General features: G+C 43.4%; 1 long non-coding RNA gene and 1 pseudogene across 2 annotated transcripts in view; both read right to left on the reverse strand.

Moving 5' to 3' along the window:
- Positions 1–27,576, reverse strand: part of LOC132541340 (uncharacterized) — a 1,018,351-nt gene that overhangs the window by 551,050 nt on the left and 439,725 nt on the right. The gene's annotated exons all lie outside the window — the stretch shown is intronic.
- Positions 8,021–26,963, reverse strand: LOC132542417 (proton-coupled zinc antiporter SLC30A2-like; annotated as a pseudogene).

The raw sequence follows: 27,576 nt of genomic DNA on the forward strand, positions 1-27,576 counted from the left end.
AACTTGTAGTTTCAAATCAAAATATAAATCTTGATGCCCATCAATGGGAACTTACTACTCTGAGAAGCTAGCACCTATGATAAAATCTGAAAGTATTTTTCAACTTGGTCTGTCTCTCATCAGAGTGAAGTATTATGAGTTAACGTTATTGTTCCTGAATATGAATCTAAGCAACCTTTCAGTCACGACCATCTTAAAGGTATCTTTGCAGTCAGTGCTGTATGGTGTCTCACACACGCCGTAGCTGCTGCACAGCACTTATTGATCAATGCCTGTATTGATAAATATGGGGGCGAGTAAATAGAAATTTGCATGTGCTGTTTGTTCCTTCCTCACAGTTGACTTCTCACGCTTTTCAGAAGTTTGCTAGTAGCAACCACTTTGCAGAATCTTTTCCTGACCTCCACGTTTCAAATCCTTCTTCTAGGGGCCAGGTGGTGACACACCTGATTGAGAACATGTTACAGTGAGCAAGGACCTGGTTTCAAGCCCCCACTCCCCACCTGCAGGGGGAAAGCTTCACAAGTAGTGAAGCAGGCCTGCAGGAGTCTCACTGTCTCTCTCCTGCCCCTCTCAGTTTTTCTCTGTCTTTATCCAATAATCACTGAATTATTTACTTAATTAAAAACCTGAGGTCCCAAGTTTTATCCCTGGTATTGCATCTACCAGAGTGAGGTCTGGTTCGCTTCTCCCACTCATTATAAATGAAATTTTAGAATAAGTGAATAAATAAATAATACTTCATTTTGCTTACAGGATACAATGTCGTCGTTATCTTTTTTTTTTTTAATTTCAGAGTAGTATCCTTTTGAATATAAACCCTGTAACCTCTTTATCCAGTCACCCATTGATGGACATTTCTGTAGCTCCATCCTTGGCTCCTGTGAACAGTGCAGCTGGGAGCACAGGGTGCACAGCAGCCTCTCAGCATGTTCTCATGCCCTGGAGTACAGCCTACAGCCATCCTGCTGCCTCATAAGGAAGACGAAGCCTGTAAGGTGAAATGTATATATGAAATGAAATACCAGCAGTCTGGACCAGTTATTTTATTGCATCACTTCATCGGGGACTTAAGGCTTACAGGATAGTGGTGGACACATGAGTACAGTTTCTTTTCTTTTCTTTTTTTTTAAAGATTGTATTTAATTGTTTATTAATGAGGAAAGTAGGAGGAGAAAGAACCAGACGTCACTCTGGCACATGGGCTGCCGGGGATCGAACTCAGATCCTCATGCTTGCGAATCCAAAGCTTCATCACTGCACCACCTCCCAGACCACCTGAGTACAATTCCTTATCTCCTCAAACTTATATCCTTTCAAATATGTATCTGAGGACTGAGGAGACAGCATAGTAGTTATGCAAAAAGGCTCTCATGCCTCAGGCACCAAAGGTGCTGCGTTCATTGCCCAGCACCACCATAAACCAGACCTGAGCAGGGCTCTGATAAAAATAAATAATAAAATAAAATAAAAAACTTAAATCCATGTCTGTGCAATGATCTTTCTTATCAAAATACAGTATTTCTTACAACCCAGAAAGCTTCTGCTGCCACTCCCTCTCAGATCACGATTAGGACTTGTACAAAACTATATACATCTCACAAGCTCTAAGCACTGTAGTCATAAATTACAGTCTGGACTCTTTCACGTCTGTTTTCCTTTGATTAGGAGCCTGTTTAAGGAGCCATTTGACACTGAGGGTCCATAGGAGCTTATTGTTCTAGTTTCTGAGAAATAGACGCCACACCTTCTCTTGTCCACTCTCCTTCTCATGTACAGTTGGCCTGCTCTTAAAGATGGAATGCAGAAGCTTTGTAAACTTTCTCACATGTATGTTTCTATGAAAAGACTTAGTTTTCTCTGGCACATAGAGATCAGTGGAATTTCCTAGCAGTAGTGTTCATTTATTTATTTATAAAAGCTTCAAAAAGTTTCCAGAAAGTTTTGTCAGTTTTCCTTTGAGGAGACAGGGCCTCAGACATGGCATCTTCAGCACACCAAGGCTACTTTTCATTCTGTGTTTGTTAGAGAGGGGGAGTAACATCTCAGCACCACAGATCCCCTCCACCCAGAGTTGGCTCCTGCGTTTCCAAACCTGAACCCAGAAACTGTGGCAAGGGGCAGACTGCTACCTTCCTGCCTTGGTTTTGTGATCTTTAATTCCTCCAAGAAATTGTTTTTAACTTTACTTTAACCCTATATTTCTATAGTATTTTTTTTCTTTAACTTAGTTGAATTGGGTACTCACCTCTGCATATTCCAAAGAATCAGTTCTGGGGAGACACCCTCTGGATCCTCAGAATGGAACATTGTATACATAGGGCCTTGGATCTTGTCAAAGAGTGTGTGCTAGGTGTCGTTTATGGTAGAAGATTTGTCTCCATAGTGTGTCTGTGTGACTCTGGAGGGATGGACTGACAGCTATAGTGGACATCTCACACCCTAGAGGCTCAACCTCAAGGAAACCCCAGGACAACCATTAAAATAAAGAATGAAAATAAATGTTCTGCTCCCCAACTTAGGAAAGCTCTAAAAAGTATATTCAATATGAATCTTTCTTCAAATACATACTTCCCAGATTATTTTTTATTTCTATGTTCTCAATGATACATTTTGATGAAATGATTTAAGTTTGATAAAGCTGTGTGATACAGAAGGGTGATACAGCTGGGTGATACAGAAGGAAAGAGACAGAGAGACACCTGCAGCCCTGGTTCACAACCTGTGAAGCTATTCTCCTGCAGGTGGGGACCGGAGGCTTGAACCTGGGTCCCTGCACATTTTAAGAAGTGTGCTCACTCAACCAGGTGTGCTATCATCTGTGCCCCCAAATAAAATAAAATATAAAAAGAAACAATGGCCTCTGGGAGCAGGAGATTCCTTGGCACTGAGTGATAATCCTTGCGGCAATCAGGAAATAAATTAAATACATAAGACCTGGCAGTGACTTCTAAGCCATGGACACAGCCACTTTCTGCTGCCTGACACCAGCAATTGAGTAGAGCTGGTGGGAAGTCTTAATGTGGTTCCTGTGCCAAACCAGAGTGTAAGGTGCCGGAGGGAGACAGACGACCCTTTGCCGGTCTAGCTTCATGGGCGGGAGACAGACGACCAGGGACTCATGGCTGAGCTGGGAAGCAGTATCTCGTTTATTAATCAGATACATCGCCTTTTATGCATCTCTTCAGCGGAAGTGACAAGGGAAAGGAAATGACTAGGAGAGGGGGCGGAGCAAAAAAAAAGAGTGCAGCATATATATACACAATGGAATATCACTCACCTGTTAAAAATGGTGACTTCACCGTTTTCAGCCGATCTTGGATGGACCTTGAAAAAATCCTGTTGAGTGAAATAAGTCAGAAACAAGGATGAATATGAGATGATCTTACTCTCAGGCAGAAGTTGAAAAACAAGATCAGAAAAGAAAACAGAAGTAGAACCTGAAATTGAATTGGCATATCACACCAAAGTAAAAGACTCTGGGGTGGGTGGGGAGAATACAGGTCCAAGAAGGATTCAGAGGACCTAGTGGGGGTTGTATTGTTATATGGGAATCTGGGGAATGTTATGCATGTACAAACTATTGTACTTACTGTTGAATGTAAAACATTAATTCCCCAATAAAAAAAAAAAAACTAGATATGAACCTATGCCTTTATATCAGTTGAAATTGAAAAAAAAAAAAAAAAAGCACAAACAGAACATAGAAAGCTTCCATCTAACCAGTGGAGATTAAACCAGTACCCTGCAGGCAGGGCAGGACCCAGGTAAAACAGTGATTATGTAAACAGACCACAGCCTTAAGCAATGTAATAGAAGGGGTCTTAGATGCAGAATTTAGAAGCATACCAATAGTAAGGCGAGTCTCATTTACCCAAAGACAGGACTATTAAATAAAAGGTCACAAGAGCAACTTCTAAAAGCCAGCAAATGATCTGAGAATTAATAAAATGATCTGACCACAAAGTTGCCCTTTAACTTAGTAAACACTTTATTGTCTGTATGTTTAGAAAACAAAGCAGAATGCGCCTGAATGTCGGCATTTGCTTGGAAAGAGTGTGTAGCCTCACTGGTGGATGGAAGCCTTGCGTGCTGTCTCGGGCTCAGCTGGATTGCTTACTGGACAAACGCTGAGCCAGAAGAGTGAGCAGCTTGTCAGAGGGATCAGCCCGAAAGTATCAGAAAGGGGACTCACACAGGGACACGGCAGCCAGGAGCCTGTAGACCCTGGTCACTAACTCTCACTGAAGAGCAAACTACCATTCTGACTTGATTTCCTTTCTTCCTTTCTTTACTTTCTCCCTTTCCATCGCCCTTTCTTTCTCTCTGTTGCTTTCTTTCCTTATTTCCTTCGTTCTTTCTTTCTCTATCAGCGGAGTTATTGCTGGGATTTGTTACCTATACAACAATTGCGCCTTTCTTGGCAGCCATTTTTCTTTCCTTTTTTTATTATGATACAGAGAGAAATAAGGAGAGAGAGGGAGACCTGCAGCATTGCTTCAGCACGTGTGATGCTTATACCCCTACAGGTGGGACCTTGTTGGGACCATGTGTGAGCCTGATAGAGCTTAGGGAGAACCACCCCCATCTTTGGATGGAGGTCTGAGAAGATAACCTCTTGGTAAGTCTCTCTCAACCGAGGTGAGCGTAAGGGGGGAAACTCAGACTTGGTTCTTTCCTTCTTGACTCTCAGGCCCACAGATACCCCAGTACTTCCCTCCATTAACTGCAGGCCACATGGCCACAGATTCACTCATTCAAAGTCACCTTCTGATCACGGAAGAACACACCTTATCACACACTTCATCACACACCTCAGACCCCAGACAAGAGAAATTCCAAACTCTATGGCCTTTTGATATCCATCTTCTCTCGGTCTCACCCTACGGGTTTAACCCCTATGCTTCTCTCAAATACCTTTGGATAATTAAGTTGCTTGTGTTATGGAAAATAACTGTCTTGTATCTCATCAATTCCTGTCATACCAACCCCCTACCTTAGGGGCATGCTGACTGTTAAGAAACCTGTAATTTCTGTCATATTTCAACAATAATTAACTTCATTGCTTTTCTATTTAACTCATGTCCACGTTGCTAATAAACGGACTCTAGGATTCTGGGACTCAAGGACTCAGTTTCTAGATTCATGCTAAGAGTCCCCTGGTGTCTTTTACTTCGTGTCACCCCTGTCGTGAGCGAGAAAGAACCAGCCCGATACCTTTCCCAAGGAGGACACCCTGCCGGAGAAGGAGAGAGACACCCCGAAATCTGGCGCCCATAGCGTGGGGCAGAATTTCCCGACCTCAAGAGGAAAATCGGCCCATCAGGCATCAGCCTTTACCCAGTTGAAAAACGCTGGCCCAACTGAGGGGATCAGGACCGTGGCTTCAGGAAATCAAGAAGATATAGCGAAGCACATCGGAAAGGTAACCCCAAGGCTCTCATTTGAGCCCCTGTGATCTTTCTGTCCTTCTCCCTATCTTTTCACACTCCAGGGAAGCTCGTGAAGAGGATACAGAGGGAGAACCTCAGTGGAACAGAACCCTGGCCAGGCTCTGAGAAACTGAGTATTCTTCCCCCGTGAATCTTAACGGGTCTGACCTAATCTTTCCTCCTATCCAAATTTTGTAACATTTGCTCTAGACCCTCACCTAATTTCTGAGCTAAACTGACATGGGGAATTTTTATTCAACCCAGGAGGAACCTCCAATTAAGTGCTTTCGAGACTTGTTAGCTACCAGAGCGTTAAAGCTATCAAAGAAACAGGCCCTACGATTTTGGAATGTGGTGATTCATGTAGCCCCCTGGTTTAGGAAAGAGCATATCTATGACCCAAAGTCATGGGCCTGTGTGGCATATTTAGCCCACAAGGAGGAAGCTGAAGGATTAAGAGAACTAGATGTTCAGTTCCTGGCAATCATTGCTGCATTAAAACAGTGTGCGGCATCTGCTAAGGAACCAGAGAAAAGGGACAACTCTCCCTCAGCCAAGTCGCTGGAGGGCGGGGCCACTCTGGCACCCCCAGTACAAGTCTTAAAGGAATTGAAAGGATCAGATACTAAAAAAGAGGCTAGCCTTGAGACTGCTATTCAGGAATTAAGGGATCAGGTTGCTCTCTTGGCTAAGTCTAAGCTTTTTTCTCCAGAAAGGACAGAATCTGAAGAATCTGTTCTGCAGTTTCCGTCTCTCCCTCCACCATTCTCTGCACCTTCCTCTCCACCTCCGCCTCCTCCTCAGATACCCCTGCCCTTCCCTGCACGGACCAGGCCACCGTCTCCGGTGTTGCCCCCTGGACCACAAGCATTATTTTTGCCTGTATCACCGCCTTGGGCAGTAACAGAGCCAGCTCCGAAGGCACAGGCACTTCCGATTCAGCCGCCATGTCAGTCACCGCGGGCTGCACCCAGTGCGCAGTTAGAGGCGCCCACGGCTTCATTGCCATCACTGCCACAACCCAGTGTGCACTTAGAGGCGCCCATGGCTTCATTGCCGTCACTGCCACAACCTGTACAGCTTCCACAAGCGCAGCTGCCCTCGGCACAACAGGCTCTATCGCCCGCGCCAGTGATTCTGGCTGTGCCAGAGCCGCAGGACATGCCAGTAAATGAAAGGCAGTTGCGGGATCCACAGCCACCTGCACAGACCCTGTGCACCGCCCCTCTCCCTCCTCTTCCTGCTCCAACTACCTCACTGCTCCCTGTCACTCCAAAAGTGGCTATGACAGACTCTGAACGCTTATGCTAGCTAAGAGATCAGTTTTCCCCGGGAAAGCTTAGTGCGTACCCTGTAAATTTGGTCCCAAACAGGCAGAAACCTAGCTCCTGGTACCCCTATGCAGTTTCTGATTTAGAAGAACTCAAAATCGCTATTCGGGAAGACGGGGTTCATTCCCCTTGGACAAAGTCTATTCTCCAGGGTTATCTACAAAGTTTAAATACACCCCAAGATTGGATAGATATTATGAGAGCTGTACTGCCTAGCCCACTTTTTCTCCAGTGGGAAGCATTTTTTCGGGATGAGTGTTTGCAGCAAGCCCGTAGAAATACTGAAGGGCAGCCAGATTGGAATTTCGATGCATTATTTGGCACAGGCTGCTTGAGCACCGGAATTCTTCAGGCAGAGGCCAGGTTTCCACCTGGTTACTTTGACCAGGTGCGCCTCTGTGCAATGCAGGCATGGGACCGATTAACACCGCCTACAGGTGAGAGCCCTGCCCCTATACTTAGCCTATGCCAGGAGCGAGACGAGTCTTTAAGTAAGTTTATCACCAGAGTACAGGCCAGCCTAGAGAGAAAATTTTCTGATCCAAATGCCTGTCAGTTATTATTAAAAACTATAGTATGGTAAGGAATGCTTCCAGACTTCTGTCAGGCATGTTTGTCTCTAAAGAATGAGACCCCAAGTCAGTGGATTTTAGCCACTCAAGAGATAGGGTCCAGCACTCACCAGGCCACCACTTTGGCGCAAGCTTTTGCAGCTGCCCTAGATAAACAGAAGGGAGCCTGCTTTCAGTGCGGTCGCGAGGGGCACTGGCGTAACCAGTGTTTTAAAGGCAAACAGGGACCCCGCACCCCATCTGGCAACCAGAAAGCTAAGACACTTTGTTCTCGGTGCCAGAAGGGCTATCATCAGAGAAAAGAGTGTCGTTCTAAAACGCATAAAGATGGCACACCTTTACCAGACTTTGACAAAGATTTAAACTAGATTTGGGGCAACCCTTAGCCCCTGAAAGAGGGAAAGATATGGAAATAATAAAATGCTCTGTAGATATCACGCCTCCATCCAGCCAGGGAGCCTGTCCGGTGCCCCCTGCACTGCTCCCTGCTGAGCATAGGGGAGAGCACCCAGTCCATGAGAGGACCCAGGATAAAGATAGCCAGCTGGAAAGGATAGGTGCTAGTCCAGAGCCAGAAGTTTTGTGGACTACCCCTGTTATTGAACGAGGTCACCCAATTATGACACTCCTGATTGACAAAAAACCTTTTAAATGTCTGATTGATACCGGAGCTGACAGAACTATTTTAAGACAGAAGGAGGTGCCCAGGCACTGGAATCTCCTCCCTGGACCTAGACTTCATGGGGTGGGCGGCCTTACACAGGCCTTTCAGACCCAAGACCCACTTGTTTGGGAAGATCCTGATGGGACTACCGGACTTTTCCGCCCTTTGATCGCTGAAATCAGCACTAACCTATTGGGCAGAGATTTATTAGAATCTTTAAATGTGACTATCTGTTCTGACCCCTCTACAGGGCGCCTCTCTCATGAGGGTGAAAATTCTAAATCTTACCAACACCCCCAATTCTAAACGCCACTGTTCATCACGAAACCCCTCACCTAGAATGGCTTTCTAATGACCCAGTCAGGGTAGAACAATGGCCTTGCCAGGAACAAAGGGTTAAATATGATATTCCTGGCCTGATAAATTTTTTTTTATTCGGCAGATGTGATTCAACAAAATTATTTAGTCTAATATTGTCATCTAAAATAAATGTAACAGTAAAAATTTATTTTTAGACATTTAAGCTATGAGGTTTATCTTAGCTTTTTAAGTGAAAGATCAATTAAGTTGTGTACCCACCCTTGTTTATAGCTGCCCTAAGGGTGTGATAAGCTTTGTGATAAACAAAGATTCTAACAAACTAAGTTTAAAATTGTTTAAGTGATTTAAAAAAATAATAATAATAGTAAGCATTTTATCATGTCAACACATTAGGTATTGACTTTCTATAACATACTGGTATATTTTAATAAAGAGCCTTCTAAAATCATATGAAGGAACTCAAGCCAATTCTAACCATTAAACTTCTAACTTGGTACACATTATTTTCTCTTAAGTAAATAATTATAGGTATAATCTACAGATGAAGAACCGACTGCTCATATGGTAAGATTTAAAGACAAACATTTTTCTTTTTTATTTATGGGTGTGTGATGACTCCTAAAGTCACTCATATCCTAAATTTTTTTTTTCATTTTTTGCAAGCGTCTTAAATTTTAATGCTTGACCTGCCATAGTGAGAGCACTTTACTTGCTCCTGCTTTGTTTAATTAAGATCCTGCTATGCAGAATTTGAAGACTAATCCCCATTGATAAAAGCCAGTGCTCTCTTGCAGATTGATGTAACTCACCTGCCCATGTTTGGTAAACAATTTTTTTTCTCAATTGGTACTTTTTCTAAATTTATGTGGGCTACAGCTCAAACAAGAAAAACTATAACCCTTAAGCTCAATTAATAAAAAAAAAGAAGGGAAATGCACCCCCCAGTATTCAGTTGGCTAAAGTATCAATGAAGTAACTTTACTAAACCTTCTTAATATTTACAAAAATCCAAATTGTCCATTTATTATATCTCATTGACAAAGCCACCCAATTTATAGAGACACATAGTCATAGAGACACATTTTTTTTCTTTTTTCTTTTTTCTTTTTTCAATGCTGGAATGTTTGTTTTCCTTTTATTATGGTGGATGACATTACTGCTCTTGGAAAATCCACAGAGTCCCTGTTGGCAAGTCCTTACCATTAAAGGACACCATGCCAGTATATACTCCAGCTAACCTCACCAGCCTACCCAATTCTCTTTCTGCTGACCTAATTTTCGTGTCAGTTCTTCTCTACCTGGTCCTTGCCTCCTAGTTTTTCTTATTCCACAGCTGACCCTCTATGAAGAAGAAGAATTTCATCAGCTGGCGCTGACCCACTAGAGGACCAGACGTGCTGTTTCCTCCCCTGGACATCACATCAACTGACTGCATCCCTTAAACTTGCTGGTGGACTTTGGGACAATCTCTCTATGCTGCTGGAGGCATTGAAAATCAACTTCGACAGTCCATTTGACTTCACCTCGGACAGCTTGGAGCCTCTCCAGAGACAGATGAACTCCCTTGCCAAGGTGGTACTCCAGAACTACCATGGTTTGGACTTGATTTATGCTAAATAGTGTGATCTTTGTCTAGAAAAATGTTGTTTCTTTTGTAAATGAAATTAGATTTGTAAAACTGAAATGTTAATATCTTGCACAAATTTAGCTGTGATATTAAGAATTCCTTTTCCCCTTTCAATACTAACTCCTGGTTCTCTTCTCCTTTAACTGCTTGGCTTCTACCTCTCCTAGGCCCTTTGCTAGCTATGGTAGCTCTATCGCTGATTATTCCTTGCCTCATTCAATTCCTCAAGAAACGCATACATGACATAATTAATGTTACAGTACAGAGAGTCTCAGTTCACCCTTACACTCGTATTCCTTTAGAGGAAAGACATGCTCTAACTGACATTGATCCATAAACACAGTTCATTAATTAAAGAAATTAGGAGGAGATGTTGGGAACATGTGTGAGCCTGATAGAGCTTAGGGAGAACCACCCCCATCTTTGGATGGAGGTCTGAGAAGATAACCTCTTGGTAAGTCTCTCTCAACCGAGGTGAGCATAAGGAGGGAAACTCAGACTTGGTTCTTTCCTTCTTGACTCTCAGGCCCACAGATACCCCAGTACTTCCCTCCATTAACTGCAGGCCACATGGCCGCAGATTCACTTATTCAAAGTCACCTTCTGATCACAGAAGAACACACCTTATCACACACTTCATCACACACCTCAGACCCCAGACAAGAGAAATTCCAAACTCTATGGCCTTTTGATATCCATCTTCTCTCGGTCTCACCCTACGGGTTTAACCCCTATGCTTCTCTCAAATACCTTTGGATAATTAAGTTGCTTGTGTTATGGAAAATAACTGTCTTGTATCTCATCAATTCCTGTCATACCAACCCCCTACCTTAGGGGCATGCTGACTGTTAAGAAACCTGTAATTTCTGTCATATTTCAACAATAATTAACTTCATTGCTTTTCTATTTAACTCATGTCCACGTTGCTAATAAACGGACTCTAGGATTCTGGGACTCAAGGACTCAGTTTCTAGATTCATGCTAAGAGTCCCCTGGTGTCTTTTACTTCGTGTCACCCCTGTCGTGAGCGAGAAAGAACCAGCCCGATACCTTTCCCAAGGAGGACACCCTGCCGGAGAAGGAGAGAGACACCCCGAAAGGACCTGGGGACTCTACTTGGTATACCAACACTAGGCTTCTAAATGATCATCTGAAAGCTATTTGTGTGTGTGTGTGTGTGTGTGTGTGTGTGTGTGAAGCCTATACTTACACCATTTCCTGATGCTAATTTCCTGTTTCAGAGAATTAGTATAATGTTGGCAAGGTGGCTCACTTGGAAAGTTGCTGACTTTAATCACTTAGGCGACTCCCACCTGCCAGGGCAAGCTGGGGGCACTTTCCCTCACTCCTCCTGTCTCCTTTACTTAGAAAAGCTAGCCCAGATCAGTGAGGAGCCAAAGTTGGAAAGAAAACAAACAAACAGACACACTGAAAAGAAGAGAGTCAGTGTAGACTTGAAGGCATAGTGTTGTGTTGTAAACACTGACAGGTAACAGCATGTTGGTTCTTTCATTACTGGGCAGCCAGCTTTGTTTTCACATATATTAAGTCGCTCCACTAACAAACCAACAGCACACCTAACACAAGCTTTAGCTGGCGATCAAGGTAGGTTATGTGAGTATACAAACTTTGCTAAGATTAACTGTCATCATAAGCGTCTTTTTCTTTGTATATTCTAAATGTATACTACATTACAAGCACTAAAAGTTATAGAACATACTTGAAGGTTAAGATTTCTAAATACCAGACAAAATGAGTTCTGATTCCCAATACCCAAGTGACTGGGTACTCAGACTCAGTACTTTCTGTTCAGTAGTGTAGTTGATATTTTCTTTCCACTCCTTTGTGTTTCTTTTTCCTTTTCTACTTTCTTATTTAACTATATCACTTTCTTTTTTTAATATTTATTTTATTTATTTATTCCCTTTTGTTGCCCTTGTTGTTTTATTGTTGTAGTTATTATTGTTGTTGTCATTGTTGGATAGGACAGAGAAAAATGGAGAGAGGAGGGGAAGACAGGGAGGAGAGAAAGATAGACACCTGCAGACCTGCTTCACCGCCTGTGAAGCGACTCCCCTGCAGGTGGGGAGCCGGGGTTCGAACCGGGATCCTTATGCCAGTCCTTGTGCTTTGCGCCACCTGCGCTTAACCCGCTGCGCTACAGCCCGACTCCCACTATATCACTTTCTATACACACCAAATCATACTTGCTTTTATCTGCTTGCGTTTCAGAGTGTTCACATGTCTTGTTTTACATATGTGTTTTGAATTTAGAAATTGTTCCATTTTGCCTATCTCAATTCTTATTTCTATCATTAGTAGTCAATGAAATGTTGAATTATTTCATCATTATGTAATTTATATTTTATTCACTTTTATTATTTGTCTTGTCTATATCCTACCAATACATACTTTATAAAATAGTATGTAATTGAAGAGAAGCTGGAGCCTAAAAATGGGTAACTACATACAAATATAGACAGATAGCTACAGAAATAATAATTGACAAATATCTGCAACCTCAGGAGAATGGCTGGAGCTTCCAGTGGAGGGACTGGGGCCACAGAACTCTGGTGGTGGGGGTGGTGTGGAGTTGTGCCCCTGTTATGCTGTAATTTTGTAAATCATTAATAAAAAGTAAAAAATTAAGGAAAAGTAGTCTGTAACTGAAATTTGACAGTACTATTATAGTTGTATGTTGTTATGTTAAATACTGTGCACATAAAAATGGTGTAACACTCTTTTCAGCCACCAGGTTCCAGATGCTAGCATGATGCCAACCAGACTTCCCTGGACAGACAACCCCACCAATATGTCCTGGAGCCCAGATTTCCCAGAGCCCAAACCCACTAGGGAAAGAGAGACAGGCTGGGGGTCTGTAGCGTGATGCCTTACTATATTGCCTAATAATTTCCAAGAGCTTCCTGCTGGATTCTTTAGGGTTTCTAGGTATATTATTTTATCATCTGAAAATAGGGAATTGTACTTCTCTTCCAATCTGTATGCCTTTAATTCCTTGCTCCTGCCTGATTGCTATGGCAAGAACTTCCAACACTATGTTGAGCATCAGTGGAGATAGTGGGCAGCCCTGTCTAGTACCTGATCTGAGGGGAAATGCTTCCAGTTTTTCACCATTGATTGTGGTGTTGGCTGTAGGTTTGTTATACATAGACTCCACTATCTTGAGGAATTTTCATCTATTCCATTTTTTATAGTGTTTTTATCATAAAGTGATGTTGTATTTTGTCAAAGGCTTTCTCTGCATCTATTGATAAAACCGTGTGGGTTTTGGTTTTGCTTTTATTGATATGGTGGATCACTTTGAATGATTTACATATATTAATCCAACCTTGCATCCCTGGGATAAACCTCACTTGGTCATGATGAACAATCTTTTTAATATATTGCTGTATCCAGTTGACTAGAATTTTGTTCAATATTTTAGCATCTATGTTTATCATAGATATCAGTCAGTAGTTTTCTTTTTTGGTTGTGTCCTTGTCTGCTTTTGGTGTCAGAGTGATGTTGGCTTCATAGAAGCTGGATGGGAGTATTCCTGTATCTTTAGTATTTTGGAAGATTCTTAAAAGTAGAGGTATTAATTCCTCCTTGATGGTTTTGTAGAAATCATTTATAATACCATCTGGTCCGGGACTTTCATTTTTGTGAATGTTTTTTGATAACTGTTTCAATTTCTTTGGCTGTGTTTGGCCTGGTCATATTTTCTAGTTCCTTTTTATTTAATTTTGGGAGTTTATATTTATAGATATCTAGGAACTTGTCCATCTCTTCCAGGTTCTCTAGCTGGGTGGCATAAAGTTGTTCATAGAAGCCTTGCACAATATGTTGAATTTCTGTGATGTCTGTTGTGATATCTCCTCTTTCATTTACAATCTGATTATTTGGGTCTTCTCTCTTTTTGATTTTGTGAGGGTGGCTAAAGGTTCGTCGATTTTGTTTACCCTTTGAAGAACCAACATTTAGCTTCTTTGATCTTTTTGTGTGGTTTTATTATTTTCGATGTTATTTATTTCTGCCTTAATTTTAGTTATTTCTGTCCTTCTGTAGGGTTTGGGGTTCCTTTCTTCTTCTTCTAGGTCTCTAAGGTATGTAACCAGGCTGTTTATTTGTGCTTTTTCTTGTTTCCTAATGGGTGCTTGTATGGCTATGAACGTCTCTCTCAGTACTGCCTTAGCTGTGTCCCAAGTATTGTGATAGCAGGTTCATAATTTTCATTGATTTCTCAAAACATTTTGATCTATTTTTTAATTTCCTCTTTGAAATTAAGTAGTGTACTGTTGAGTTTCTGTATTTTGGGACTTTTGCTAATTTTTGTTTGTTTCTAAGTGTTAATTGAATTCCACTGAATAAAGATAACATTTAAAAATTCAATTCCCACTCATTTTGAAAACAAATCTAACTGTAAACTGATGGACCCATCCATAACATAATATTTACATAAGCTATAAAGCCAACATTTTACGGAATGGAGCACATTATCAGATGTGGTATCTTTTCCACAGGACTGAGGAAAAAGAGAGAGGAGCCCAGCCATTCTCATATTGTTTCATATGAGAGTAAAGGTATTAATACCTGATACATGGAAGTAAGTGGAAGCCACAGGGACATATGACCTGGAAAACAAGGTTTCAGTCAGTGTTACTGAGTGATGCAGCCAGTGCTAGGGTCCAGGTGGTGGCCCGGTTGAACACTTGGTTGAACACATGTGTTACACAATGCTGTAAGTGCCCTTTCCTACTCTGCACTTGCCCAGCTGGTCCTCTCTTTTGCCTTCTGCACAACCACAGAAGACCTGCTTGTGGAGGGAAGACCCTCCCTCTGGGGCTTGGCCGTGGCACGGAGAAGAGCAGCAATGACCAGCATCACTCTGCTGTCAATTCCTCACTGCCTTGCCCAGTTTCCCAGGGGTCTGCCCCTCCCACAGAATGGAAGGTCATCTTGTGGCTCCTTGGCTGCACAAAGCAGTGATTCATCATGAGGAGGAGGGACCTGCCAGCCAATGTAAGGAAATATTTAATGATGAGCAGCCTTCAAATTACAAACCAGGAAATTGCTATGAGGAAAGGTGAAATGCTTGGCCTCAAGTCGCGCAGATAGCGCAAGCCACGGTTGAGTCTGAGTTGGTACCCTACACTCCAACCTCTCAGACCAGAATAATTTGCAGCAGCACCATGCACATCATCCATGGCCGATTAAAACAATCCCTAGCATTTATGATACAGAGGGCCATTCTGCTAGGTGATTTAGAAAGTCTGGACACATTTTCCTCTTGAATTGGGAACATGAAGCCTCACGATATGTTTAGTATACTTGGAGGCAATAAGGATGACAGCACAGACAAATTAGAGGGTGGAGACATTAATGAATATTTCTGCCATTAAACCTGAAATCCAAGTGCTCAGATGAAAAGCTCTTTCATTAAGTGTGTTTTGCACTGGCATACATCTACAGGGGCTTCCTGTCACAGCCCTGAAATCTGGCGTTTGATCTTCAGGTTCAAATTTAAGCTGACACACTGCAGTTACCCCTCTTTTTAAAATTAATTAGTTTCTCAGCTTCTTTTTCTTGGAAAGGTCAGCATTATGTAAAATCATGAAGAGATACCTCTCTCCTCTTCAGTGAGGTGTCAAAGGAAGTTAGCTCTTCAACCCGCAGACATCCAGAGAAGGGAAGAGGCCAACACACATCAGCATCTCAGTTAGGCACTGACTTTTACAGAGACCTCTGCAATGATTTGTTATCTTCCCTTTTGACTTCAGACAAAAAGAATTCTGCCAACCCCGCTTAGGAGGTGATTCCTCAGTCCTACTCACCAGGTGTGCTTTTCACTCAACTTTCTTTTTCATTATAATTTAGTACTCTTACTTATGACCCTGTCTGTCCTTTCATACCCTGCCTCGAGAGCATGCTCAGATCATTTTTATCTTTGAGAAATGTGGGCTAGCTTCTCTACATTCTAGAAATGTCTTCAGACTCTGGAGAAAGATGAGGCTGCCAGAGGATGAAATGGAAGTCTGACTCCATGCCTGTTCCTTCATGTTCATTCACTCCATGTCATGTTCTGGCTTTGATGACAGTTCAGTGGCCATGATTTCCTGGGAATCAAAGCTTCTCTCAGCTCTGGACATCTCTACAGAGGAAAACGGTTGTGTGAAGAGGTACTGAGAAGGAGGCTATTGGCCCATATAGCACTAAGAGCAAGGATCCTCATAGGGTCTGAGTTCAAGCTCTCAGCTCCCTGCCTGCAGGAGGGATGCATCATGAGTGGTGAAGTGGGGTTGAAGGTGTCTCTCTTCCTCTCTCCCTCTCTATCTCCTCTCCTCTTTAAATTGCTCTGTCCTATCCAACAACAACAAAAAAGTAAAATATATAAAGGAAGAAATAAAGAAGGAAAGAGAAAGAGAGAGAAAAAAAGAGGAGAAAAGGATGCTACGGGTACACTGGGTTAACTTAATTCAACATTATTTTTCTGTAAACCTCAAGGTGCTTTTCTACCCCTGAAGATGTAGATGATGTAGGTGATGTAGAATGCCTACACTTCAAAACCAAACTATAAGGATAAAATTAATGATAGAATGCTTTTCAAATGTATATTTGCAATATTAGGAGAAAAAAGAAAAAAATGAGAAGGGATGAGGAAGTTTGGCTATTTTACCAAAACAGAAATTTTTGGCAAGTGCTGACTGTTGTGATTACCATACAATCCCAGTGCCACCCAGTGTGGGGAGCCTTGAGCTTAACCTTGGGAGTTTGGTTTTTTTCTCTCTTCCTCCTCCCCCTGTTCTTCATCATCTCTTTCTCCTTATTCTTTTTCTTCTTCTCCTCCTCCTCTTTGCTCTTATTCTTCCATCTGTAAAACTGTGCCTTAACAGACAAGTTTGGTGGTCATAGAAGTCTAGGTTGGAAAGGCCCTCTAGTAGTAGCTTCCACAATGTACTTAGCCTTCCTGACTCCCATGATCTAACCAGAAGGAGCAATAGGAAAGGTGCCTACTTTATGGGTCTGCTGGCTCTTAGAGTCACTCAGTATGAAGTCATGCAGAGCACAGTCTCCATGACTAACAGTGATCTGCTCCTCAGTCTTACCCTCATTCTGTTTCCTTGCTTTTCCTTTTGTTGCTACCAAGTATCATTGAAAGGGGCAGAGTTGAGAAATGCACTGAAGAGTTGAGAAGACCATATCTCTTGGGGACTCTTGAATCCGCTTGACTTACTTCACCTCTGCATTCCATATCAAGATGCCACACCACTGTTTCCAGCACTCAATTCCACCTTCCACAGCACTGTGTCACATCAATAGCAATATGTCTCATGCATCCTGAGAGCTAACGCAGCAGATAGGAAGCTTTACTTGGGGGTCAGGTGGTGGTACACCTGGTTAGGTGTGCCAGTCTCTGTTTGGGCACCAGTTGCCAGGCTAGCTTTGTGGGCAGGAGACAGACAAGCAGGGACTAATGGCTGAGTTGGGAATCTTCACTGATGAGCAGGAATGCAGTGCAATCTATCAATCTCTATTCATTAGAAAATCCTGTCCTTTATATCTCCTGAGGCAGAAGTGTCAAGAAGAGGAAGTATGTAGGATAGGGGTGGGGAGAAGGAAAAAGTACATGAACCAGTGGGGATTAAACGGTGGAAAACATGATGTGCCTAGGAGAGGGGGCAGAGTGGAAAAAGAGCGAGAACCAGTGGGGATTAAACCAATGTGGGTCTCAGACCAAACAATGATTATGTAAATAGACCACAGTGTTAAGCAATGCAAGCAAACCTAATGTTATGATCAAAACAGAAGGGGTATTAGAAGCAGAATTAGAAGCAGACCAACATAGGTGCACAAATTATAACACACAAAGACCCAAGTTCAAGCCTGTGGTCCCCACCAGCAGGGGGAAAGCTTCCCAAGTGGTAAAGCAGGGCTCTCTGTCTCTCTCTCTCTGTCTCTCTCCCTTTCTATCTACTCCTCCTCTCTCAATGTCCCTCTGTCTCTATCCAACTATATGTATATATATATATACATATATTTGCATATATATATATTTTTTTAAAGAAAGTTTTAATTGATAGTTTAAGCTCTCACATGTGACTCCTGGTATTGCAAATGCCAGAGTGATGCTCTGGCTCTCTCTTCCTTTCACTATCACTTATAAAATAAATAACAAACACACTTTTAATAAAATAATGTCTCAGCTGCAAATAAGAATTCTTCAGCAGAGAACTTTAATCCATCGCAATATAGCCTCCATGTATTTCTTCAACTCAACTGTGTAGACCATGTCTTCACTCACTCACTCATCAAATGGGTGTAGGATACCCACTGTGGGCAAGGCATCATCCTGGACTAGAGGTAGTCAGATTTATTTCTATCAGGAGAGATGATGGAGATATAGTCATAGAGACTCAAATTTTCATTATGACTAACTGATTTTCTGAAACAGATATGTATCACTTATGTAGTTTTTGTAAAGACATCTCAAGTCTATATTATCTCTGCCTTATAAAAAAGATATAAGGGCTCAGAAAAATTAAGTTTCTTGAAATAAAATGCATGTAGTTTTTAAGAATACACATTTAAAGCCTTTTAGTGTTATAATAAAATGATATTTCCATAAAGACTTAAAGTAACTAGTTAATTTTTTTAAGTGGAAAAAGAGAAGCCAAGTAATCAAACTGATACAAATTTTAAATCTGTGATTTTTGTTTTCTTGAGATCTGTGATTTTCCCCCAACTTTTATTTTTGCAGTAATCATTTTTCCATGGTATTTTCATCTGTATACTTCCTACTAAGCTATTACATAGATGTTTATATTTCTAGAGATGTTTTATTTCACTCAAACCTTTAGGACCTTTTGCCCTATCTTGACACTTTAACAAAGTTAACCCTTTAATAAATTCCTGCCTGGATGGAAAGCAATGAGTGAGGCAGCTGAGCAACACAGTCCCTACATGTCTGACTGTTTTCTGGCCTAGTGCTTTTCTGCTTGGGGGCCACAGAAGTATTATTTATACTTGACATTTTGAGGTTGGCAGCCCTCTTCACACACTTTCTCCTGGATGTCAGGGGAAGAAAGTCTCTTGGCCTACATTTTCTTCCTGTCTGAAGAAACAGTACAGTGAGCAATGTTGACCCACTAGGGGACTATCACACGCTCTGAGCACCTGTCTGTGTCCTTGCTTACAACTGCTCCGTCTCCCAGCAATGACCCAGGGGCACATCCAGATAATTTTTCAAATGTGTGCACTCATTCCATTGGCCAGGTTGGGAGCTTGTCTGATTGTTGCAGTTTGTTGGGCTTCATCTCCTTTTTCTCTGTGGAGTCCAATGTCCTGAGAGCCTGATGGCCAATCAAACTATAAAAACATGCCCTGACTTGTGTCAAAGAGGCTGTCCTCTCCTTGTGTTCTCTTACAAATCGGAGACTTTGCTCAGAACCACATCTGACTCCCAGTGCCAGAGCTCTTCTGAGTTCACTGTCCTACAGTCTCTTCCTCTGCTATTCTGTTTTTTAATAGTTTTACCGACCATGGGCCAAATCATTTTTGCACATGAATTTTCCTATCAGGATGCCTGCTGCAGCTCTCTGTATTGGAGGAGTTTCTGCCTTTTTTCAAAGTCCATCCGAGGAGTCCCTGTGCCCTGTGTCTAAGCTAAGATTCAGAGAAGAGTTCTGCCCACTGCAGATGTCTGTCTTAGGGAGGTGAGAAATTATACACATATTCAACATTTACACTATAAACCATCACTACTGCCAATCAAATCATTTATTTTTCTTTTCTGTCAGATAAAGAAATAGATTTTAAAAACTCAGCTCTCATTTTCCCCCAAATCCTCCTTCTTGGAAAAACTTAGAAAACTGAAATAGAGTTTGTTCTCTCTCTCTAGTAAGTTGCTGAGACAACCTGCAGCATCACAGTGTAAAGACTCCCAGAAGAGTCAGAATGTCATGTGTCAGGCTTTACAAATCTGTCTGCTAGCAGCCTGTGTTGGGGGTCTGCTTAGGATGTGAGCACCCTCTCCCCTGCATGGCTGGGAGCCAGGAAAGGGTGGGCCCACCTCTCAGCCCATGCTACACACTTCCTCTCCCCCTTTTGCTGGGGCTGTAAAATGCAGATGCCAGATGCCAGTGCCTGAAGACAAAGACTAAACCTCCCTGGGGGGGGGGGGGCTGAGCCCACTATACAAGTTAGAAAAACAAAACAGACCTGGAAACTCAGGGTCCTTGCCACTTCCCTCTCTGCCTCTCCCTCTCCCTTTCATCTGCCTGTCTCTAAAGTGTACATTTCCCTCTCTCCCTCTCTCTCCCTCTCCCTCTCTTATCTGCCTGTCTCTAAAGTGTACATTTCCCTCTCTCCCTCTCTCTCCCTCTCCCTCTCTTATCTGCCTGTCTCTAAAGTGTATATCTCCCTCTCTTTTCTATCCCTTCTCCATCTCTATAAAAGCTGACACATCAAACATGGTGCTCTCTCTCTTATGATTTCTCTTTGTACAGGTCAGTCTAGAACCTGACCAGCGGAGCTTAGAGACAGACCTCTGTGTCCTTTTCCCATCCTCTCTCACTCCCCCACTCCCCCAATCCAGGTATGTAAGTAACCAAAAAACACAGATAAGTCAGGGAGAGCCTGGGCCCCAGTGCTGGGTGCCTGCTCCTTTCAGCTCCTATCAGCCAAGCTCTTTCAGGGCCCCAGATGTGGTGTTCTTACCTCATGAGCTCTAAGGCATCCCAGTTGGTGCTGGAGTGCTAGCTAGCTTATCTGTTCCCTCCCAGACAGACACCCTTCATAAATCCATGTGCTCCAGACAAGGTGTGTTCTGCCAAAACATTCCTTAGATAAGGGTCCTCCTACCAGAACACACCAGCCAGTAGGTATCCTGGGTCATCTCACATCTTCCCCCACCCAGTCAGTTGTTGCTGACTTCAGAAGTGGATGTCAGTACCTTCCCTTCCCTGTGAGAATGGATTTGAGATTGGCTGCTTTACTCCATCCTTCTTAGCAATAAATCTACATGGAATCAATTTTTATTTTATAAGAACCACTACTGTATTAAATTTTAATTCAATAGACTATCATAAGAGACTAAAATGTCATTGTCATTTTTAATTTCTTTCCTGTTAGCTGGAAAATTTAAAATTTAAATAAGAAGCAAATAAATAGAACAAATGTAAGAATCACTCTTTATCTACACAGAACATAATTTTCTTTAGTTTAGTTTGCTAAAATATGTTTTGTAAAGCTTCTAGTCATCTACCCCCCATACAAATACTATGCCACTAAATGTGTAAAATACTGTTAGACTTCCACAGTGCAAAACTAGTTTTCAATGTGTAGTAAATATCACTTCTGTTTAGAGAAAAACCTGGTGCTTGTCTCCCTCTGACTCAGAAAAGAGCTGTCCTTTTCTCTGGGACTCCTTGCTGGCTGGCAGTGGTAACCTGGGACTGCCAAGGGGGCTCAGGTTAGTTCACCTTGAGACAGCAGGAAGATAGAGAGATCTTAGCCCCTGACTGAATGGCAACCTTTCCTCTTCCTCTCATGGGACAGAATACAACAATGTCTCTTCTACACTGCCCAAATTAAGCTTGAGCCTTTGATAGTTTCACTTCTTCTTTTTCTAGCATTTGCCCTTCTTCCATAGCCAGTCAACAGCATCAGGTTGAGCCTGATGTAAAGTTTCGAGACCTCCTTTGAATCTGGAGAGGTGGCAGTCGTGGATTATGTGGGTCATAGTCTGTCTGTAGCCGCAGGGGCAGTTCAGGTCATCTCTGGCTCCCCAGCAATGGAACATAGCAGCGCACTGGCCATGGTCTGTTTGATAGCGATTGAGGAGGGCCCAATCATAACGTGCTAGGTCAAAGCCGGGTTGACGTTTGCAGGGGTCTGTGATGAGGTGTTTGTTCTTTACCTCAACTGACTGCCAGCTCTGTTTCCAAGAGACTGGAACAGAGAAGTTCAGTGTAGGCATAGGGGACCAGATTGGGTGACGAGATGTCAAGCATTGAACAGGGTGGGTGAAGATATCTGCGTATATTGGCAGGTCCGGTTGAGCGTAGACGTGGGAAATGAACTTAGATGATGCCGCATCCCGATGAATATCTGGCGGGGCGATGTTGCTAAGAACTGGCAGCCATGGAACCGGGGTGGAACGGATGGTTCCAGAAATGATCCTCATGGAGGAATATAATTTGGAATCGACCAAGTGGACATGGGGGCTATGGAACCATACTGGGGCACAGTATTCTGCAGTGGAATAGCATAATGCCAGAGATGATGATCGTAGTGTGGAAGCGCTCGCGCCCCATGAGGAGCTGGCCAGTCTTGCAATGATGTTATTCCTCGTGCCCACCTTTGCTGCAGTTTTTATGAGATGTTTGTGAAATGACAGAGTGCAATCGAGAGTAACGCCAAGATAGACTGGCTGGGCTTCATGCCGGATTCTCATATCGCCAAGCTGCACATTAAGCTCACGTGAGGCCGAGGCATGGTGTAGATGGAAAACAGATGATACCGTTTTTGCAGTGCTAGGAATTAGTCACCATTTTTTACAGTAATCAGATATCAGAGACATGTCTTTCGTGTCGAGCTTGGATGCCTGAGTTGCACAGCAGATGTCATCGGCGTAGATGAACTTCCTAGAAGAAGTTTCTGGGAGGTCATTGATGTAAATATTAAATAGCATAGGAGCCAGAACAGAGCCCTGGGGGAGGCCACTTGCGACAAGTCTCCATCTGCTAGACTTGTCACCCAGATGTACCCGGAATCTTCTGTTTTGGAGAAGAAATGATATAGTATTGGCCACCCATGGAGGCAGGCATCTTGAGATCTTGACCAGGAGACCACAGTGCCAGACCGTGTCATAGGCTGCTGTTTCACTAAGTGTATTTTGAAATAAAATAAGTTTAAATTGCATTCATAAAAGGCATGGCTAATTTAAAATGCTTGGTCTAATTTGCTTTCACTTTTGTCAGATAGAAGAGAAAACTCAACCTGCAGATTGACTTTCTGTCTAGATCTGTCCTTCAAACATACATAAAGAGAAGACCAAACAGCAGTTTTTCTAGAGGACCAACCCTGAGCATTATGACTAGCGTATAACAGTCTACTGAGCTCAGAGTCCAGTGGAGACTTGGAGAGAGAAACCAACCCTGAGCACTAGGACTAGGGTGTAACAGTCTACTGAGCTCAGAGTCCAGCGGAGACATGGAGAGAGAAACCAACCCTGAGTACTATGACTAGCATGTAACAGTCTACTGAGCTTAGAGTCCAGTGGAGATGTGGAGAGAGAAACCAACCCTGAGCATTATGACTAGCGTGTAACAGTCTACTAAGCTCAGAGTCCAGCAGAGACATGGAAAGACAAATCAACCTTGAGCACTATGACTAGCGTGTAACAGTCTACTGAGCTCAGAGTCCAGCAGAGACATGGAAAGACAAACCAACCCTGAGCACTAGAACTAACATGTAACAGTCTACTGAGCTCAGAGTCCAGTGGAAATGTGGAGAGAGAAACCAACCCTGAGCACTATGACTAGCATGTAACAATCAACTGAGCTCAGTCCTGTGGAGATGTGGAGAAGATAAACCAACCCTGAGTACTATGACTAGTGTGTTACAGTCTACTGAGCTCAGAGTCCAGTGGAGACATGGAGAGAGAAACCAACCCTGAGCACTAGGACTATCATGTAACAGTCTATTGAGCTCAGATTCCAATGGAGACATGGAGAGAGAAACCAACCCTGAGCACTAGGACTAGCATGTAACAGTCTACTGAGCTTAGAGTCCAGTGGAGATGTGGAGAGAGAAACCAACCCTGAGCACTATGACTAGCATGTAACAGTCTACTAAGCTCAGAGTCCAGCAGAGACATGGAAAGACAAATCAACCTTGAGCACTATGACTAGCGTGTAACAGTCTACTGAGCTCAGAGTCCAGCAGAGACATGGAGAGAGAGACCAACCCTGAGCATTATGACTAGCGTGTAACAGTCTACTGAGCTCAGAGTCCAGCAGAGACATGGAAAGACAAACCAACCCTGAGCACTAGAACTAACATGTAACAGTCTACTGAGCTCAGAGTCCAGTGGAAATGTGGAGAGAGAAACCAACCCTGAGCACTATGACTAGCATGTAACAATCAACTGAGCTCAGTCCTGTGGAGATGTGGAGAAGATAAACCAACCCTGAGCACTATGACTAGTGTGTAACAGTCTACTGAGCTCAGAGTCCAGTGGAGACATGGAAAGACAAATCAACCCTGAGCACTATGACTAGCGTGTAACAGTCTACTGAGCTCAGAGTCCAGCGGAGACATGGAGAGAGAAACCAACCCTGAGCACTAGGACTAGCGTGTAACAGTCTACTGAGCTCAGAGTTCAGCAGAGACGTGGAGAGAGAAACCAACCCTGAGCACTAGGACTAGCATGTAACAGTCTACTGAGCTCAGAGTCTTGTGGAGATGTGGAGAAGAGAAACCAACCCTGAGTACTATGACTAGTGTGTAACAGTCTACTGAGCTCAGAGTCCAGTGGAGACATGGAGAGAGAAACCAACACAGACATCTGATAGTCAAGAGAAATGACCTCATGCCTATGTCCAGACTTTCATAAAAGTGCAGAGTTGAGGTTTCTTAACTCTAGGCATCAGAGAATAAAAGACCAGCCAGGGAGATAACTCAGGTATTAAATGGAATACACAGTGGTTAACCAGAAGGCCAATGCAAATAAGATAGACTACTGGAAGAAAACAGATTTTCACTGAATCTGAGATCAGAGAGGGCGGGTGGTGGCACACCTGGTTGAGCACACATTTAAAAATGCTCAAGGATCTGGGTTCCAGCCCCGGTACCCACCTGCAAGGGGAGAGCTTTGTAAGTGGTGAAGCAGGGCTTCAAGCATGTCTCTCTCCCTACCTCTTTCTACCTTCTTTATTTCTGGCTGTCTCTATCCAATAAATAAATACAATGAAAAAATAAAATAAAAAGAGATGGGAGGGGATGGAAACAGAAAGGAGTTACATGTCAGAGGTTCAGTATCTCTGAAGTACATATGTGGGTGTAAGTCAAGAGGTCAGGCAAGATGATACAGCAACTGGGGTTCATGTCTTGGTGGGTAAGGAGTGACTGAAGCCCATACCGCTTATTTAAAGTTCTGGCTCACGCATAATGAAATCCTCAGCCAAAAGCTAAGTGATTCTAGGCTCAGTCTATTCTGCTGAGGATTTTACTGAGAGAGCTCACACTAAAAATTACTCCACACTTCTCTTCAGCTACACAGATGCATATTTTGTAGGTAAACACCATATTACAACTAATAAAAATAGCATGTGCTGATCATTGTTCTAAGCATGTGGCAAAAACCATCTCCTCCATTACAGTAAAAACCATTCACCTCTCCATTTGACAGAGGAAGTCTGATAAACTGAAGATAACACATCTTTTCCACAGGGACACAATGGGTCAGGTCAAGACACAGACCATGACAGTGAGAGCAGCAGCTCACTCAGTCACCTGGCTGAGTCACAGTGTGTGCCACAACATACAGGATTGAATGGCTTCTTGGAGCTCTGGACTGAGGTAGGTCTAAAATCCAGGATATAATTCAATGTATGGTTCAATTATAATGGACAGTACAGGATTCTGAGCACCTAGGACATGGGTAGATAAAGCAAACCAAAGAGACTGTTGCCAAGGGTGAGAAAGTGAAAGTCAGGAGAATTCCAGAGGCTAACCTTCCTCATGCATCATTTCATCCCCTGCCATTTCTTTCCCTAGTCGCCTACTTTGGACTGAGACTTCTATTGGACTTGCTGGTATACCCTTTGGACACTTTAGACAATTTTACAGCAGCTTCCTTCCTTTCACATTGCTGGTTTTTCATAGACTGACCCTGAGTAGTTCATAGACTTTACACACTGTTGCCCTGGGCATTAGATAAAAGAAAAGGGAGAGATGCCGGGAAATTGTGCAGATGCAGTCACATCTGCCATGTTGTCCCCTCTCAGGCTACTGCTAGTTCCCGTGAGAGTTGGGACATTCTTGGAGTGCCTGTTCCACCATGTTGTGCCCTCAGGGCATTGTCTATTTCCCTGCCATATTTGGAGTGCTTTGGTCACTCGTCCCCCTTCCCATTCTCATGAGAGTTATTATCCTATCCTGGAGTGCTATGGTTACTCCTCCCCCTTCCATTAGTACCAGAAGCATGTCTCTCAAGATGGTCAGGGTTGTCCCCAGCACCAAGACAGAGAAGAAAAAGGTGCAGATGGTGTCAATATACTTGTACTCTGGCTTGAAATATAAAATATAGGTGGCTACCAGGACACCCAAGCTCTGCAGAAAATCTCCAATCACATGGATGAAGGCAGCTCAAACACTGGTGTTATTGTCCTGGCTGTTGTCATGACTGTGCCTATGGCTAGACTGGTGAAGAGTAATTCCCATTATGATATTCACAGCCACAGCACAGCCTGATGTGATGAGCATGGTCCCCCCATTAATCTCATAGTTTCCAGAGATCAGCCGCTCAGCTGCCAGGTAGACCAATATCCCAGTCACAACCCAGATGGACAACACAGAAAGCAGGGCTCCCAGGATTTCAGCTCACTGCCAGCCAAAGTTCATGGTCTTGGTGGCTGTCCAGAAGGACATCCAGAGGGAAAAGAGGCTAATGAGCATGCTGGCAAAATCAGTGAGCAGGTGGGCTGCATCAGTCATGATTTCCAAGCTATGTGCTAGGTATCCACCGACAACTTAACCGATCATGAACACCAGGCAGATGGCAGAGGTCACATGAAGTTTTCGTCGGGCCTTCTTCTCCGGGTTGGAGTGACTGTCAGGACCCATCTGGGCATGGCAGTAATGGTTGCCCTAGCCAGCCATTTCAATGGCCTGAAAGTTCACATCTGATGGGGACATAGAGATCCAGCCAGCCCCATCCTGCCACAGAGCTTCCATGTAAAACTGTGCTCCCCGCTGGATGTCCAATAGGTGCTGCTTGTCCGTGGTATCCATGCAGTCCCGCCCAACTGGGAAGCTGCTCCGAGGCCCCACGGCCGCACACGCTCAGCTGTTCCAGTCCTGCACTGCGAGCTCAGTCGGTAGAGTATGAGACTCTTAATCTTAGGGTCATGGGTTTGTGCCCCACGTTGGGCACCAGATGTTGTTGTGTGCCACGGAGAAGAGAGAGAGGAGGTCCGGAGCAAAGAGGGAACACAAATCTTGATTTGCGCTGGCACCTCAGAGTTGGGTGCTAGAGAAGCAGGTTGGGCCACGTGGAGGTAGCGAAAATGGCCGCCTCACGCAGTAACCTTTCCTGCCTCTGAACACCAAAATGAAGCGTTGGCAAGAGAGCGAGGTGCAGAAGAAGAAGGGCTTTTATAGGAGCAGCTTTCACAAGAATGGGAAGGGGGAGGAGTAACCATAGCACTCCAGGATAGGATAATAACTCCCGTGAGAATGGGAGAGGGGACAAGTGAGCAAAGCACTCCAAATATGGCAGGGAAATAGACAATGCCCTGAGGGCACAACATGGTGGAACAGGCACTCCAAGAATGTCCCAACTCTCACGGGAACTAGCAGTAGCCTGAGGGGACAACATGGCATATGTGACTGCATCTGCACAATT

The sequence above is a fragment of the Erinaceus europaeus genome, chromosome 1, assembly GCF_950295315.1.
Source record: "Erinaceus europaeus chromosome 1, mEriEur2.1, whole genome shotgun sequence".
Taxonomy (NCBI): Eukaryota; Metazoa; Chordata; class Mammalia; order Eulipotyphla; family Erinaceidae; genus Erinaceus; species Erinaceus europaeus.